This window comes from Erpetoichthys calabaricus, chromosome 13 (assembly GCF_900747795.2).
Source record: "Erpetoichthys calabaricus chromosome 13, fErpCal1.3, whole genome shotgun sequence".
NCBI lineage: Eukaryota > Metazoa > Chordata > Cladistia > Polypteriformes > Polypteridae > Erpetoichthys > Erpetoichthys calabaricus.
In genome coordinates this window covers 82,931,584-82,950,085 of record NC_041406.2, presented here as the reverse complement: position 1 = coordinate 82,950,085, position 18,502 = coordinate 82,931,584, and the positions used below count along the sequence as shown (strand labels likewise).

The 18,502-nt window shown below is 37.0% G+C and overlaps 1 protein-coding gene across 3 annotated transcripts in view; it reads left to right on the top strand.

The window, feature by feature from the left end:
* agmo (alkylglycerol monooxygenase) overlaps positions 1-18,502 on the top strand; it is a 278,974-nt gene that overhangs the window by 12,822 nt on the left and 247,650 nt on the right. The window lies entirely within an intron of this gene.

Below are 18,502 nucleotides of genomic sequence, written 5' to 3'. Positions count from 1 at the left end.
AACAGGAATGTGTTCAAGTGTTTCAATGTCATGCCAGACATGTTGTAATGACCCATTTTTTATTACTTTGTGCTTTGAAAGAACCAACATTGGAACATAATTTAGTTTTTATTATTTCTTTCTTTAATTAAAACAATAACTACTGTATTACATATCCAGCCATGTAGTTGCTTGTAACATCCATCATGAATTTTAAGATTAATAATGTTATTTGCTTTTTTATAAATTTTTTGGCTGAATTCATGTCGGGTAAGATAAAGATGTTAGATTTTTCTGTGGATGAGAAACTATTTTTTTGTACTCTCATTGCATTGTTTTAATTTATTTTGTCCTGAACTGCTCTGTAGAATGACTTGTGATAGCTCTCTCTGGGCAGGGAATGCCTGGGAATTCCCTAAAAAGAAATGGAGATTTTTGCTAAGGAAAAGAAATCATTGCATGTTGTCACAGCATCCACTTACCAGAAAAAACAGCCGTTCATATTTTTTTAAAGTTCTGCAATTTTCTCTCAAACGTTTTGGAAAAGAATAGCATATAAATTCAGAAAATTTTAAAAAGTAATAAAGGACAATAAAAGATTGCTAAGTTACTGAATTTCTGGGAAGTGGAAAAGATGAAATATTGGGGATTCATACTTATTCCCTGTAAACTTTTTCTTTATAATATCATTGCCTTTCCTTTTTTATATGACAGCTGTTTCTCATTTGAAAGCCATCAATTTCTTTAAAAAAAACATTGAAACATTATTTTCTTGATTTTTCCATATGAGTTTCCCTATTGTGAGTTTCTCTAATATTGCTTGTTTTTAATTTTCCCCTTTTATTTTGCCAAAACACTCAAAAAGTCTCTATTATTTAACTACTTATGTATGAAACAATCTCTTTAATGTTGCATATCAAGAGTTTTACAACATTATCAATGTACTATCAAGACTAAAGAAATTATTAGCAAAATAGTGGAAAGGGCCAAAAAACACAAAAAATATCAAAATGACAATAGACAGCATGAAAATATCTCCAAATCCTGAGAAATTATCTACCCTAAAACACATTCTCCTAATATGTGTAACGGATTGCATGAATGCTAGCAGAATTACCAACCAAACAGAGCAGGGAAACAAGATTATTTCAGGGGGTATTTAAATGACCCTCCAGAGTATACTCATGAAAGTGATGATGATCATGAATATGATCCACAATCCCACAAGACATGCAATTATGTTCAATTGGGGACAGTTACCATGGCTTCAGCTTTGAAATGTGAAAGAAAGTAATAACAAGGAAAGTGTCTGATAGCACCATATATTTTAAAAGTCCTACATCTGATAGTGCATCATAAGGCTCAGTGTATCTTGAGGCAAGCGTCTTTCATTGTGCCCTTAGTAATAAATCACTAGAATTGTGAAAGGTTCTGCAAAATTCTCTTTGTGCATTGCTTATACAATCAGTAGTATTACCAATATTTAGATTTGAAAATCAGACTTAAGATATTCTTTATGTTCTGGACAATTTGACTAGCTCTAGGCACCAGCACGGACTTCCAAGAAACTGAACTGGTGAAGAACACAAGAAACTGCATTTATGGGGACTACTTTGACCCACTGGCAAATTCTGAACCAGACCAATTCGATGTCAGTCAAATGGCACAACAGACTTGGCTCCATAGACTGGTAAAGATACTCTGGGGTATGTCTATGTTAATACCTAACATGGCAACAACAACTCTGCAGAGCCAGGCAACAAACGGGTGTCTGCAATTATGGTTTACTAACGCTAAAACTGCAAACACTATTAACAAAACCAATGCGGACTCTTTGGATGGTGGTGGTTACCAGATTAAGTCCTTGCAAAAAATAAGGGAATGTTAAGTGTATGAAAGAGATGAAAAATAACCATCAGGCAAGAACGTACACTTTTGGCTGTGCCATATTTCAATAGGGCTGCAACTAATGATTATTTTAGTAGTCAACTAATCGTTCAATGTTTTTTCGAATTAGTCACGATTATTTCATGCCTGACTATTTTGATGCTTGCGACCTGTGGTTCATCCTGTTCTGGGCCCCAGTGCATGTCTTACCTCATCTGCTCACATCTGTCCACCTGTGAAAGTCACCCTGATGTCTCTGCATTAACACGATTAAAATTAATAATAATCAAATTAAAATAACAACCAGTGAAATATATGAATTTGAAAATAATCAGATGTTTTATATTAGTGTGACCATCACAGTAAAAAAGAAATATATTAAACAATACAAACTAAAGTGCACATAGTCTTTAAACAAAAAAAGTGCATTAAACTTAACCAAAAATGGCCACTGGTGTGTCTTAAAGTCCAAAAGTTTAAATAAAGCTTCAATTCAAATAAAATAAAACAATAATGTACAGTTTATAAAAGATTCAGTTCATATATTCCTGATTGCAGTGCAGGAACATGAGCATTTCAACATGCTGTGGTGTGAGGCTGGCTCTCTTCTTTGAGACAATGTTCCCAGCTGCTGAGAAGAGACGCTCAGAGGGAGTAGAGGTAGCAGGAATGCACAAGAATGATTTTTCAGACAGAGAAAGATGTTTTAATCATCACACTCTGAAGGAAAAGTGTTGTAGTTTATCACATCATGTACTATATTATGCCAAAATAAAAAAATAGCGGACTAAAATATGTAACAAGCTAATTACTACCAGCACGCTGGAGCCAAGTATATTCGGAAAAGTACATTTGTTGAATGCCGCAACCAGCTAGAGTCAGTTTCCAGTGCAATTTGGAAGCATGCCAAAGCCGAGTACATTAATTGAACTCCGCAACCAGCTAAAGTTGTTTCTCAGTGCAATTTGCCAGCATGCCGGAGCCAAGTATATTCGGCGACGTACACTCATTGAACCCCGCAACCGGCTATATTTGCTTCACAGAGCAATTTTCCAGCACACCGGAGCTGATCAGTCAGTGCCGTATATTTGTTGTGCGGCCAGCTCACGACCACTGCCGGCCCCAGCAGAACTGCAGCACCACTGTCTCTGGGACTCAGCCGCGATACTAGACGAGCCTGCAATCATCAGCGTTTACCTCTGTGTGTTCGCATGCAGACAGTTGAAGCGCATTTGGCTCGGTGATTTACTGAATTTTCAATGGCGTCAGTTGTACCTTGAACATATAATAATAGACTGTTGCAGTAGTTTTTTAATTTTTTTTTTATAGTTTTTACAGTTCATTTGCAGTGTGTAAAATGATCAATGTTGCAGTAATTGTGATGCTCTTTGCATGAAAAAAAAATATGTGTTCCATTAAAATTTCACATGTTCTTTGTGAATTGTGACATTTACTTAAAAAGTGCAGCTAAAAAGTACTTGGCGTCCAGGGGTGCATTAAACCCCAAGTATGTGTCGGTTTAAGGGTTAACTATCATTGTCGAAACCTTGATATATACATTATAGTACAAACATCAACGTTAACACGTGACATTAACTTTACTCGCTAAAACTTACCTCTTGAGAGACGGCGGCGGCGGCATCACAGCTCCGGGATGCTTACGTTGGTATTACTGTGTGCAGTCTTGACAAACAATAACAAACGATACTGCCCCCAGACGTTCATGTAGTGCATTGCAGTTACAAAAAACAGTGTGGTTCTTTGTGACTGGAGCCTCTATTGAAGGTTCTGTTTATGACGCGTAGACAATAAAAAATCCATGTCGACGATTTTTTGTAGTCGACGTTGTCGATTACATCGACTAATCGTAGCAGCCCTACACAGTACGCAAGCACTGTTGTTTGTATGATTCATTGAAATAGTCGTTCAAAATGAACAAATCATTTGCAAGTCACCCATCACTAGGATAAGATTGTACAGCAATAAATCTGTTGTGATTGCCTTACTAAACTACTTACCTGTCAATTTATATTGGTCAATGAAGGGAATTCTAAACCACCCTCTATAAATCAATGGAAAAATTATGTCTTATATTACCTAAAACTAGAAAAAATCCAAATTACATTTGTAAGGAATAGTGCAAAGCTTCAGAATTTGGCAAGAATCATATATGTTGTTCTAAAATAATCCTGACCCATTTTTTTACTAATTGTAATGTTTTTAAGTTTAAAAAAAACAAAAAACTTAAAAATATATATATAGGGAAAGAAGCTGGATCAAACATTGAGTCTCCAGCAAAAATGTGAAATCCTCAACAATTTTTATATTTTAAATTAATCAAATCAAATTGCCATCCATATCTGTGGAAGTAGAAGAAGTGGAATTGTTGTAGTTCCTAGGTACTTCTCTGCATCCCACAAAGCAGCAATGAGGTGCAGCCCAAACCTGGCTAACTTAGGGAAACACTGTGTATCATTATGAATCCCTTACCTTCTGAGATATTGATCATAATTTAAGATCTTTTGTCATAACTTAGCAGACCCCAAAACTAAAAGAACGTTAAATTTTCAGGCTGATACAAATGTTTTAAGTTAATATAATCAAAAACACATCAAAGAATAACATGAAAACAAAATTCTCCATGTAGTGATTCTGAGATTTTAGACATGCATTTTTCATATTTGCATGTAATTTGTATTATTTTATACATTTATACCTATACAAATATATCTAAGTAACATACAATATCACTACAGTGGTATTTTCCCTTTATTCTAGCAGTACATCATATTTCGTCCCAATCATTGTCAAATATTCCCATTAACTGAGCATATTGCTATGCTTAGTTCCAATTAGTTGTTACCCTTCCCAGCCTTCAGTCTCCGTAGTCAGTTATTCTTTATGATAAATAGATAGGTAGATAGATTGGTGGGTGCAATGACATTTTTGACATGAAGTTGTTATATGTGTACAGACTTCTCTAACGATAATATTACCTAACTAATCATATCTGACTCTATTTTATTAATGACTATGAAGATGTGCAAGTTCATGCATTTTGCATGAAAAAATTCAAACAATTCAAATGAAAACCCTTGAGTACACACAGGTAATCTATTCTGTAACTACTTATGTGACTTATTGGCTGCACCAGTGATGATTTTCGTGTGTCATATTAAATTGAGTCAATGAATTATTTTATTTTTTTATATTTGTAATTAATTTAGACCACTTTGCAGGAATCTGTTTTCACTTTGATGTTAAAAGTGTTGATTGGTGTCATAATGGCCAAATTAAATCCACTGTGATTCAATTGTATAGGAATAACGTGTGAAAACGTTCAAGGGGGTGATTACTTTTTACAGACACTGTAATTTTAATTACTGTCCAAAATATGGTGGGTCTTAATATAGAAATGTTACTGAGTTGGTGTCTTATGGCATAGCTGATATTAGTTTTGCCTTACAGCTAAGTCTGATTCAACTTTGGGGTACTGATTATACAGTATATTGATTATATTGTAAATTCATTTAACAACTGCATATAATTCCTCTGGTATGCCTACTTTCCCTTTTCGATCCAAAGATTTGCAGTAAGGCTGAACAGGAAATGCAGATTGGCCCTTTTGTGAGTATTTGTGAGTGTGTATGTATGTTATTATGCTGTGTGATAGTGAGGCTTCTTATTCAGAGCTGGTTCCTTCCTTGCTTTGGATGCTGCCTGCAAACTATGTACTGTGCACAGCAGGTTCTGAAAGTGAAAGAATGGGTGGCTTATTACATACATATCAAAATTCAGTCCTTCTTCTTTAAAACATTTCTTGGAGGTTTTGGCAACACACTGTAAGATTTTTTCTTGTGTTGCTATGAATGAGACCCCATGCACTATAGCATAATATAAATCATACAGCTTATTAAGTTATACGGTATAAAAGAAATACTGCTTAAACACCCAAACCACTTAACCCAACAAATAAATTGATGAGTGCAACACTTTTTTGTGTTTTGAAACAAGTCCATCTATAAAAACATGCTTGTACATTTTACAATCAGTTTCAGTTTAAATTGAGGCAGATACAAATCTTTCATTCCCTTTACTGTTTTCATAGTGAGTAACTTTGTTTGCAGCTCACTGAGAGGTTAAATGTGCTAAAAATTCTTATAGCTGGAAAACAAAATTTCAGAACATCTGCTGTGCAAATGTTGTCATCTGACAAGAGAGAGGTCGTAGTTCAAAGTTTACTTTCCAAGAGAGAATTTTCAAAAGTCTCTTGACCATTTTAAGAGCCTGGCATTTATTCTTAGGCATTTGATTTTTTTTTTTGTCTCTTTCAATAAAAGAAATAACGTCTGTATAGTTTTAAGAAGAAAACCCCAAACTTCTGTTGTTTCTATAAGTGTACATTTCTTTCTTTACTGGATAAATACAATGATTGTTTAATGAAACGTTGTTACTAATCCACCCATTTCCATACAGGGTGTAAGAAATAATTTTTATACAAAAATGATGATTTTTAAAAAAAGCTACATCTGTAGTGGTTATTTAGTATTTTGCTATTTAGACTCTGGGAGCACATTCTTCTTGAAACATTCACTTATTTTTGAAGCCAGTGCCTGTTCTGCATATCAGTTTTCATCAATTTGCTTGCTGCCCAGGTTACTTAAGGTTAACTGACACATACAATAACACTTAATGTCATTGCATTGTACTGTAAGTATGAACATTTTGAACTTGTTATAATGAATATGTACGTATAACATATGGCGTATCGGAAATAAGCAAATAAATCATACTCCTGTTAAAAGATAATGGGATCTTGTACACATAGAATTATACAGAAGGTCATCAAATACAGATGAGCTTAGACAAACATTGTGGCTTTCTTACACAGGGTATTCTTATGGATACATTGGGGGAAAGAGAACTTTATCTAAAATAATAAACACACATAAATTAACCAGTATTCATTTATCTGCCTGTCCCTTCACTTTCCAGTAAGGATTTTATCCATTTAGGCAGCAACAGCTACAAGATACACAAGTAACATATTCAAATAATTGAAACAGCGGCTAAGTAAGCTTTTTGAAAAATACATTTCAGTTATGTCCCTGTACAACCAGTGTCAGAGCTTGCACCGCATTGCCGGTAGTAAGTCGAACCCGTTTCCAGTGAGAGTTGGACTCCGCCAGGGCTGCCCTTTGTCACCGATTCTTTTCATAACTTTTATGGACAGAATTTCTAGGCGCAGCCAGGGTGTTGAGGGGGTCCGGTTTGGTGGACTCAGGATTGGGTCACTGCTTTTTGCAGATGATGTTGTCCTGTTTGCTTCATCAGGCCGTGATCTTGAGCTCTTTCTGGATCGGTTTGCAGCCGAGTGTGAAGCGGCTGGGATGGGAATCAGCACCTCCAAATCCGAGACCATGGTCCTCAGCCGAAAAAGGGTGGAGTGCCCTCTCAGGGTTGGGAGCGAGATCCTGCCTCAGGTGGAGGAGTTCAAGTATCTCGGGGTCTTGTTCACGAGTGAGGGAAGAATGGAGCGTGAGATCGACAGGCGGATTGGTGCGGCACCCGCAGTGATGCGGACTCTGCATCGGTCTGTCGTGGTGAAAAAGGAGCTGAGCCGTAAGGCAAAGCTCTCAATTTACCAGTCTATCTATGTTCCTACCCTCACCTATGGTCATGAGCTATGGGTAGTGACCGAAAGAACGAGATCGCGAATACAAGCGGCTGAAATGAGTTTCCTCCGCAGGGTGTCTGGGCTCTCCCTTAAAGATAGGGTGAGAAGCTCAGTCATCCGGGAGGGGCTCAGAGTAGAGCCGCTGCCCCTCCGCATCGAGAGGAGTCAGATGAGGTGGCTCGGGCATCTGATCAGGATGCCTCCTGGACGCCTCCCTGGTGAGGTGTTCCGGGCACGTCCAACCGGGAGGAGGCCCCGGGGAAGACCCAGGACACGGTGGAGGGACTATGTCTCCCGGCTGGCCTGGGAACGCCTCGGGATTCTCAAGAGCTAGAAGAAGTGGCCGGGGAGAGGGAAGTCTGGGTATCTTTGCTCAAGCTGCTGCCCTCACGACCCAACCTCGGATAAGCGGAAGAGGATGGATGGATGGATGGACATTTCATTTATACTATACATTTAATGACTCTACTTCTCTTAATCTACATACAGTATATAAAAGCCAAATACCACTGACTCACTCATCACGAAATCTCCCGAACCATGAGGACTTGGGACTTGAAATTTGGAATGTAGGTTACCTTTGGCCCATAGGTGCCGCTAAGAAATGGTTTTAAAATTTTGTGGTCCAAGCGTGAAATTTCTTACAGTTTTTTAGACCTGTTTGTATGTATGTCCACTTTTCGCGAGAGAACTACTTAACGGATTTAGATTTTTTTCATCCATCCATCCATTTTCCAACCTGCTGAATCCGAACACAGGGTCACGGGGGTCCGCTGAACATTCGGTTGATTTTGTTACTTTTTCATCGCACTAAGTATCATAGTTCGCTTGCGGTACAGATTTATTAGCGCAAATCCGAGAGAGACTCAAATGGGCTGCAGGGAGGGGGGTGGTGCCCACCTCACTCATGCGTCTGCCTTGGGGCGTAACCTTAACTCCGCTTAGTTAGCGAACAAGAGAACTACTTAATGGATTTAGATTTTTTTTTCTATAATTTGCTTGAACATTCCGGCTAATTTTGCGACTTCTCTCATTGTGCTAAGAATCATAGTTCGCTTGCAGGAGCTATATATTCTCTCTAATCCGAGACATAGGCTACAGGCTGAGGGGAGGGGGAAGAGTGACGTCAGGAGTAGAGAGCTGGGAGAGGCCCTCCTCACTGTCCTGTTTCACTAATACGTGGGCGAAGCCGCGGAGGATGGCTAGGTACATATATTTCTTATGATGTGTGCTTTATTTATTTATTTTTTGTAGTATTTATTAATTATTACTCTTATCTTAATTTATTTATTTTTTGCATGTAACTACTTCTTTGACATGTTGTAAAGCGCTTTGAGCTACATACTTTGTGTGAAAATGTGCAATAGAAATAAACTTTTTTAGCTATATATTATTTTAAAATTCAAATATTTAAATATAAAAATAATTAAAAGAGAAGAGCAAAATAGAACCATTACTAAAAAAAATCAAACCATTTAACATGGATATGTGCAATGCACAGAAAAAGAAAATTTCATGCAGTAGTTGTGATATTGTCATGTATACAGTGAAATTCTTATTTGCATGTTAAACCAACATCCAACATGTCATCATTTTCTAGCACCATGATAAGATTCATATTATTGACAAGCTCAAAATTTAACATGTATCAAAACTAGTGACAAGAGTAAGGCAGAGTTAGTGATGTAGGCCATGTTGCAATGTCTCTCTGTCTCTTACTCTCTCTCTCTCTCTCTCTCTCTCTCTCTCACTCTGTTTCACTCTTGTTTAGTACTGTCTGCTAGCACTCATTGCTTATAATAAAGGAAGTCTCAATGATATGAAGATAAGCTGGTATTGTCAGTCAGTCAGTCATTACCCAACCCACTATATCCTAACACAGGGTCATGTGGGTCTGCTGGAGCCAATCCCAGCCAGCACAGGGCTCAAGGCAGGAACAAATACCTGGGCAGGGCACCAGCCCACCGCAGGGCACATACACACACACCAAGCACACACTAGGGACAATTTAGGACCGCCAATGCACCTAACCTGCATATCTTTGGACTGCGGGAGGAAACCGGAGCACCTGGAGGAAACCCATGCAAACACGGAGAGAACATGCAAACTCCACACAGAGAGGGAAGCGAACCCAGGTCTCCTTACTGTGAAGCAGCAGCGCTACCACTGCACCACTGTGCTGCCCAGCTGGTATTGTTCCCCACAAAAATATTTGGCAATATATATATATATATTTGAGTTATCCAACTAAATCAAGCTCAGACTGCTACAAGAAGAGACGTTTTATAAGTTTTTCATCATGCTGAAACTGGATACAGTCCCGTGTTGCTTAAAATGGATTACTTTTGAATTATGTACATCATTTTTGTTTTGCTTTTCACATAACCAAGAACTAGGGAATCAGAATTTAATTAATGAAAGTCCTTTCCTTGAAGATGTAATTGTTAGCATAGACAAGTATTTTTCTAAAACAACTCTGAAGTTTTTAAAAAGTATATAAAATGTACTTGTTAGCCTTACTCAGAAAAGACTACCATGATTAAAGGGGATGACCAGGAGAAGGGAATGTAATCTAGCATGAAGTTAAAACCAAAGATCGGTCCTATCGTATGTCAATACCGAAACTATACCCAAGAAACAAAAGCAGAAGTCAAGAACCAGGAAATCTTCATAGTACAATTAATACATTCAAAAAAATAGATTTTTCTTATCCTCAGACTAGGATAGTGACTCATTCAATTTAGTGATTCTTTAGTGGCATGCTGATGATGTCAGTTATGTTACACCTGGGACCACATACTATAGCAACACAAAATGACAGAAAACATTTTCTTTTTTTTTTATTTATATATTAATTTTTATTGTAATCATTCCATACAAATAGATCAATTTATAACCAAACAAAATTGAAGACAAATCAAACCCCACCCCTGAGAAGGAGAGCTTAGCCAAAGGAGACTTACTTAGGGCTTTTTAATAAGGCAACAATAAACAAAAGAAAGGGAGAAATAAATATATAGGTAAATAAGAAATGGAGAAGGGAATTAAATGCGGTAATAGATAGATAGATTGATAGATAGATAGATAGATAGATAGATAGATAGATAGATAGATAGATAGATAGATAGATAGATAGATAGATAGATAGATAGATAGATAGATAGATACTTTATTAATCCCAATGGGAAATTCACAATAGTTATTTCTCTTATTCTAAAATAATATTTATTAGATCCTGCCAGGTTTTGAAAAAAATTTATACAGATCCTCTAACTGAGAATTTGATTTTTTCCAATTTCAAATAACATAAAACATCGGTTTCCCACTGACTTATCAGAGGAGAGTTAGGATTCTTCCAATTTAACAGAATAAGTCTGCGTGCCAAAAGTGTAGTGAATGCAATCAGCGTTTGCTTGTCCTTCTCCACTTCAAGTCTGTCTGGAAGAACACCGAACACAGCTGTTAATGGATTAGGAGGAATTGTGATACCAAGGCTGTCTGAAAGACACTTAAAACTTTTGGTCCAAAATGATGTTAGTTTGGTGCAGGCCCAGAACATGTGACCCAGTGAGGCAGGAGCTTGGTTGCAGCGTTCGCAGGTTGGATCTTGCCCTGGAAACATTTTGGACAGTTTTAAGCAGGACAGATGAGCTCGATATATAATTTTTAGTTGAATAATTCTATGCTTTGCGCATATGGAGCTCGAGTGAATTCTCTACTTTGCTACCTTCCACTCCTTTTCTGATATATTGATTAAGAGATCTTCTTCCCAATGTCCTCTTGGATCTTTGAAAGGTAGGGACTCTAATAGGATTTTATATAATGCGGAAATGGTGTTTAATTCCTCAAAATTGAGCAGTATTTTTTCCGGCATTGTGGAGGGTACGAGGTGGGGAAAATCGGGCAATTTCTGTTTAACAAAATTTCTAATTTGAAGATAGTGAAAGAAATGTGTAGCTGGAAGGTTGAATTTGGAACGTAATTGTTCAAAAGATGCAAATATGTTGTCTATATAAAGATCTCTGAGCATTTTAATCCCAAAACGTTTCCAGGTATTAAAAACTGGATATGTTTGTGAGGGTTGAAAGAGGTGGTTGTCTTGCAGAGGTGCCACAGATAAAAGATTTTCCATCTAGATTTTCTAAGTTGGTTCCATATTCTGAGTGAGTAAAGCACAATTGGGTTATTAGTATATTTGCGATAACTTGCATTTATTGGAGAGCAGAGCAGGGAGTATAAAGAAGTACTACAGGATTTTACTTCTATTGCAGACCAAGCCTGTGTATGTTCATATATTTGTGTCCAGGTTTTTATGGCTTGTATGTTTGCTGCCCAGTAATAAAACAGAAAATTAGGTAAAGCCATGCCACCTTCTGCCTGAGGTCTTTGTAGGGCCACTCTTCGGATACGTGGGTGTTTTGAGTTCCAAATGAATGAGGTTATTGTTGAATCTAACCGTTTAAAAAGCGATTTATTGATATATATTGGAATGTTTTGAAATAAAAAAAGAAGTTTAGGAAGGGTATTCATCTTAACAACGTTAATTCTTCTGGCTAGAGTGAGATGAAGGGTTGACCATCTATGCAAGTCTTGCTTAATTTTTTCCATACAGACGGCAAAATTTTGTTGATAAAGAGCTTTATGTTTACTTGTGATATTTACCCCTAGGTATTTAAACTGATCTGCTATGGTAAAAGGTAGGGTGTCCAATCTAATATTATATGCTTGTGAATTCACTGGAAAGAGTATACTTTTATTCAGATTAATTCTAAGACCAGATATCTTTTGAAATTCTGTTAGTGCTGTTAAAACTGCAGGGACAGTGTTTTCTGGGTCTGATATATATAAAACCATATCATCTGCATATAGAGAAATTTTCTGTTCCAGTCCTTCTCTGACAATCCCCTTTATCTGATAAGAATTTCGGCAGTGAACCGCCAGTGGTTCAGTGGCGATTGCAAACAGCAGTGGCAACAAGGGACATCCTTGTCTGGTACTACGTTCTAGCTTAAAGTAGTCTGAGCAAATGTTATTAATACAAACTGAAGCTACTGGATTGGTATACAGTAGTTTGATCCATGCACAAATATTCGGGCCAAACCCAAATTTCTCCAATGCAGTGAAAAGGTAGTTCCATTCAATTATATCAAATGCTTTTTCTGCGTCTAATGATAGTAATATCTTTGTGGTGTTTGATTTTGCTGGTGAATATACAACATTAAACAAGCGTCGGAGATTGGAAGATAGGTGTCGGCCTTTAATAAATCCAGTTTGATCCTGTGATATTACAGAGGGCAGCACTTTCTCCATCCTTCTAGCTAGAATTTTTGAGAGTATCTTAACATTATTATTCAGGAGTGAAATTGGTCTGTATGATGCACATTGTAACAAGTCCTTATTTTGTTTAGGAAAGATGGTGATTAATGCTTGATGAAATGTTTGAGGTAGTATTTGGTTGTTTCTAGCTTCTGTAAATGTTGCCAGTAAGAGGGGAGCTAGCTGAGTGGAGAATTTCTTATAAAATTCTTCGGGGTAACCATCAGGGCCTGCTGATTTCCCGCTTTGAAGTGACTTTATAGCATCTAGTAACTCTGTTAGCATCAGAGGTTTATCCAGTTCCTCAGCACTTAAAGCATCTATTTGTGGTGTCTGTAATATATCCAGAAATGCATTAGATCGTGTGTTGTCTTCTTTGAGCTCAGTAGAATATAAGGATTTATAATAATCTCTAAATGCGTGCATTATATTTTTATGGTCAATAATTTCTTCTCCATTCGTGTTGCTGATTACTGGTATTGCATTGCGAACTTCTTGTTTGTGAATTTGTTGAGCTAAAAGCTTATTAGCTTTTTCTCCGTGTTCATAGTAATGATGTCTAGAGTTATAAATAAGTTGTTCAGTTTCTTTAGTTGTTAAGATGTTAAGTTCTGTATGCAGGGCCTGCCTTTTCCTGTGGAGAGCTTCACTTGGACGTCTGACTTGTTCTTCATCTATTCTAGTAATTTCGCTTCTTATCTCTGACACTTTCTTGATTTCTAATTTATTTCTGTGGGAAAGATATGAAATAATCTGTCCTCTTAGGAAGGCCTTTAGAGTTTCCCAGAGTGTTCCAGCAGAAACCTCTGTGGACGTGTTTGTCTTTAGGAAGAAGCTGATTTGTTTGGATATAAATTCTGTGCAGTTCTCGTCTGCCAATAGAAGAGGGTTAAGGCGCCATCTGCGAGGTGAGTGTGAGGGGCTTAATGATTTTAGCTCCAAGACTAGAGGGGCATGGTCGGAGATAACAATTTTGTCGTATTTGCATGATTTAATCGTAAGCAGGAAATTATTATCTATAAAAAAAATAATCAATTCTTGAGTAGCTATAATGAACTGGTGAGTAGAATGAATATGTTCTTGAGTTTGGGTTAAGAAACCTCCAGGGGTCTGATAAGTTGTGGTCATTTAAAAACTGTGTAATTGTCTTTGCAGTATTAGATGTCGTCCCCCCTGTCACAGGAGTCCTATCTAAGAGTGGATTTAAAACACAATTAAAGTCCCCAGCCATTATAATTTTATGAGTGTTCACATTGGGAATGGATGCAAATAGATTTTGCATGAATTCCTTATCATCGACATTGGGTGCATAAACATTTATCAAAATCATTTTACTGTTATATAAGTTGCCCATGACCATCACATATCTCCCTTCAGGGTCCGATACTACATCTGATGCTACAAATGGAACTGTTCTGTGTATGAGAATTCCCACCCCTCTAGTTTTCTTTATAAAGCTAGAATGGAACATTTGGCCAGTCCAGTCTTTTTGTAGTCTGAACTGATCCTTGCTTAGTAAGTGGGTCTCCTGTAAAAATACTATTTTAGCATTTAAGCCTGTTAGGTGGGAGCATACTTTCTTTCTCTTTAATTCATGATTCAGGCCTTTAACATTCCAGCTCACAAAGTTAACTGTCCCATCATGGAGACATTGATTCTGAGTTTTTAATGTCATTTTATAGTCTTAACTGGTAGTGAGGCAGTTTTAATCTTAATTTCAAAATTCCCCATGAGTTATTGCATTTTAGCCTATTGTTGCATTGATATTTATAGTTATAGGGATTAGAAGAATAGATTAGATATAGCCTGCTCTCCTTCTCTCCCCCCTTTATCCCCCCACCCCCCCATTTTGCCTCCCCACATGAGGCTTGATCCCACTTCGCGATGTCCCGGTCCTCTGACATACAAAGAGACAGAGCACATCCAAAACAAAACAAACCCCATCCCGCAGCGGCCTTAGACAATTAAAACAAAGAGATATCTATTGCAGCTGAATTCTTAATACTATCTGCCGAAAATATAATCATTAACAGTCTTTAAGCTTAAAATAGGGAGTTGGTCTCGTCCGTTATAGGAGATGGACGTCTGAAGCAGAGCTCCGCTAGCAGCTGCTTTATTTTCCCTCGCATTTCATATTATTTAGAGGTATCCTGTATTTAACCCGACCAAGGACCTTCCACTACAATATACAAGCATGAGTAACAAGAAGAAAAGTCAGAAAGAACCGGAAAAGAAACTTAAAGCTGCTTCAAAGTCTGGACAGACATCAGGCCCGAGTGCAAGGTATGGCCTATCGGAGACTGACCTGGAACAAGCAGACGAATGCGCAGATTTCCTAGGACCCCGCTCCATGGTATCGTCTCCAGTCGAGAGTGAAAATGGGAGCGAAGGTGCAAGCAATACTGGTCACGATGGATCGCCGATTTCTGAGGATCATTTGAGACTAGAAAAGGCCCTGCAGGATGTGCTCTCATCTACTCATCGAGAGCCCGCAGCACCTGCTGTAACTGGAGCTGCATTTCCACTCGCGGAGCACGAAATCCGAAGCGAACTGTCCGAACTGAAAGAGATGATTGCTACACTGGCTGCCGCCATGGCTACGGCCATAAATGAGCTTAAAGAAGGATAAAAACAAAACATTTTCTAATAATTGAAAACAATCTCTATAATAAAAATAAATGCAAAAATCAGATGGAAGTACATCATAAAACTTATAGTGATAGTTAACTAATAATAAAAAAGTTTAAACAAGCATGTACTAATTTGCCAATGTACAGATTCATAACAATACTTATAATAAATACATAGGTATTTGCAGCATTCAACTGTTGAACTTGTACAGTAATAATAAATATAACAATATGTTTATTGTCAAATATTTTGTGCTGTTTCCTTTAATGGGCTGTAACAAATATCCCATCTATCCATCCATGCATCAATCCATCGATCAACTTTCTGAAATAAATTTTTCCAATCCATGGATACAGGGAGCCAGGTACTATCCAGAAATTACTGGGCACAATTTGACAAGAGCTCTAGTCCACCGAAGGGCACTCTCTGCACTTACTCATATGTGGTCTATTTAGAGTCAGCTGTCAACCAAGCAAAGATTTTTAGGTTGTGGAACGAAACCAGAGTACAGTTAGAAAGTGCAAGCTCCATTGAGACAGTGACCTGGCTGGGAATTTAATCCAGGTTACTAAAGGATGAACATTTTCTGAACTTCCATTTTTCAATTAAAGCGAAAAAGGAATTCAAAGTACCTTCATGCATTACATAGTGACCTGACTGACAGTCAAACCCCAGTCAGCAAAGCTGTGAGACAGCATACTGCCCATTATGCAAACATGACACCTTGGTTTTATGATGACAAATAATATTTGCATAATGCATTTAATAGTTATCAAAAGTTTTACATTTCAAAAAGCACAAAAGAGAATATTGATCGGTAAAAAAATCAGTATATCATTTTAACTCAAAATGTGCATTTAATGCTTATTCAGTGTAACAGTTTATAGACCATATGTACAGTAATATTTGTCTATTCTCATTTGTTGGCTTCTTAACTTTGTAATGAATGCCTTCAGTGCACTGTTTGATTTATTTGAAATGAAATACAGTTTGCTTTTTCACTTACCTTGAGATGGTTGCATGTTGCACAACAATACCACATAGAATAATGATTTTTGTAGTGTTGTAAGGGGCTTTAAGTGGCACAATTAAATGTTTCATTTGCTGACTGGAAATATGAAATGAAAGGTTTTTCTATCACCCTTTCAAATGATAAGAAATTGGACTTTAGTCCTTTTTTCTGAGAAAAGAAGGGTTGAAATGTTTGTCAAAGCTACCATTCACTGCATTAATTATCTTAGGAAGCTTTGCCTCTGGTGTATCTCTAGCTGTGCCGTAGCTGTTCACACTTAAACAGACTCTAAACTTTATTCACCAGTAGGCATTTAAAGACTATGAATGCACTATCTGTCTGATAAAAAAGGAAAGTGAAATGATGGTCTAGAGTTTATAAATAATTCTTTAATCTGAATTACTTAATAGAAAGAACATTACTTGAAAATGACAATTAGTGCACACTTTCTGTATAGTTGTACAGTGCATTTTCACATGTGCCAAATACACATTTTTAAAATTGTGATATTTATTAAGGTCACAGTAATATAAAGGTAAAAAAACATACCACGATAACCATCCACCGTACTACATGTAATGGTGATGACACTTAAGAGTTCCTGCTTTTATATCAACACTGTCTCTTCCTTGATTTGTGTGATTTTATTTGCTAAGCTTTCTTTTAGCCACATAATGTATTCAGTATGCAGAAAAGAAAAGGAACACTTAAATCCAAAATGTTAAAGCCACCAGAAAATAAAAACAAAGTAAAAAAGATAAATATGGATTAATATAATTGATAACTTTGAGAGGAGTTGCTCTCAGAGCCAGTGATCCCCAGTAGATGTTTAGAGGGGTGTTCTGTGACAAAGAGCATGGATGGGCTTCTGCTCCTTTTTATGCTTTTGGAATTTTTTTTTTTTACTTTTACTGTTTTTCTTTTTTTGTTTGTTTTTTATATATTGTCTTTGTTCTTTTTTCCTCCTTTTGATGGTGTTATTGTGTGGCTTTACACTATGAGTATATGGACACTTTCCCTTTGCTGTGGTGTCTTTTATCTTTTATCTGTTATTGACATCTTCTTTTTCCTTAGCTGGCGCCTGGCTCAGTTTGGCCTCAAAGCCAGTATGCTGCTATAGGTGTCATTGGTACAGTATGTGCACTTCTTTCAGAAAGGGTGGTCTTGGTGCTTTTTTTCATCTATCAGGCTGAATCTACAGTTGCATAAGTCAACCTCAATGTGTTCTGCCCAGGTTTTTTCTTTGGGGCCGATCTTTTTTCATCCATTTCAGTGGGTGTTTCCTCCAAAGTAGTCTGTGTGGAAAGTGATGTTCGTCCATTGTTCAAATGTGGGCAAACCATTTCAGCCACCAATGTATTTTTTCTTCGCATTCATATTGACATGTTAGACATCATCTTATATAAGGACAAGGTTTTGAAATAAGTCCTCATCTGTTAAAAATAAGGGGAAGACAAAAGGAAGAAAGTATGGTTTTAATAAAATATTACAAATTTACAGTCCAGCCCTCTTGACTATGATTTCTGGTTTTGGCTGATAAAGAAAGTTCACCTAGCAGTTCAAAGCTATTTTTCTTATGATTATAATTTTTGTTTTGTGTTTAAGTCTCCGACGTCCAAGATTATAAAAGAATTAAGCTATAACCAACATACAATTTTAAACTTAACATTTACTTATTGGTCACATTTCAAACCTACATTTGGTTCCAAGCACTGTTACGGTCTGTGTAGAGTTTGCACATTTTCTCCAAATGCAGCACACAAAAGTTGTTTTAACAGGCACTCTGAATCTTTCCCCATGGAATTGCATGTTAGATTAGTCTGTTAGCTTAATCATTGTTCCATTGGTCACCACTATGCTGGGATAGACTCCAACTACCAAGTACTGCACACTATGTGAAGAACAGAACGTGGTTCAAAAAACTGACAAGCCAAAAAATGTTAAAGATAACTTGTTATAAAGACTAGAAAATGTGACGTTTGTTGACGACATAGAAATTC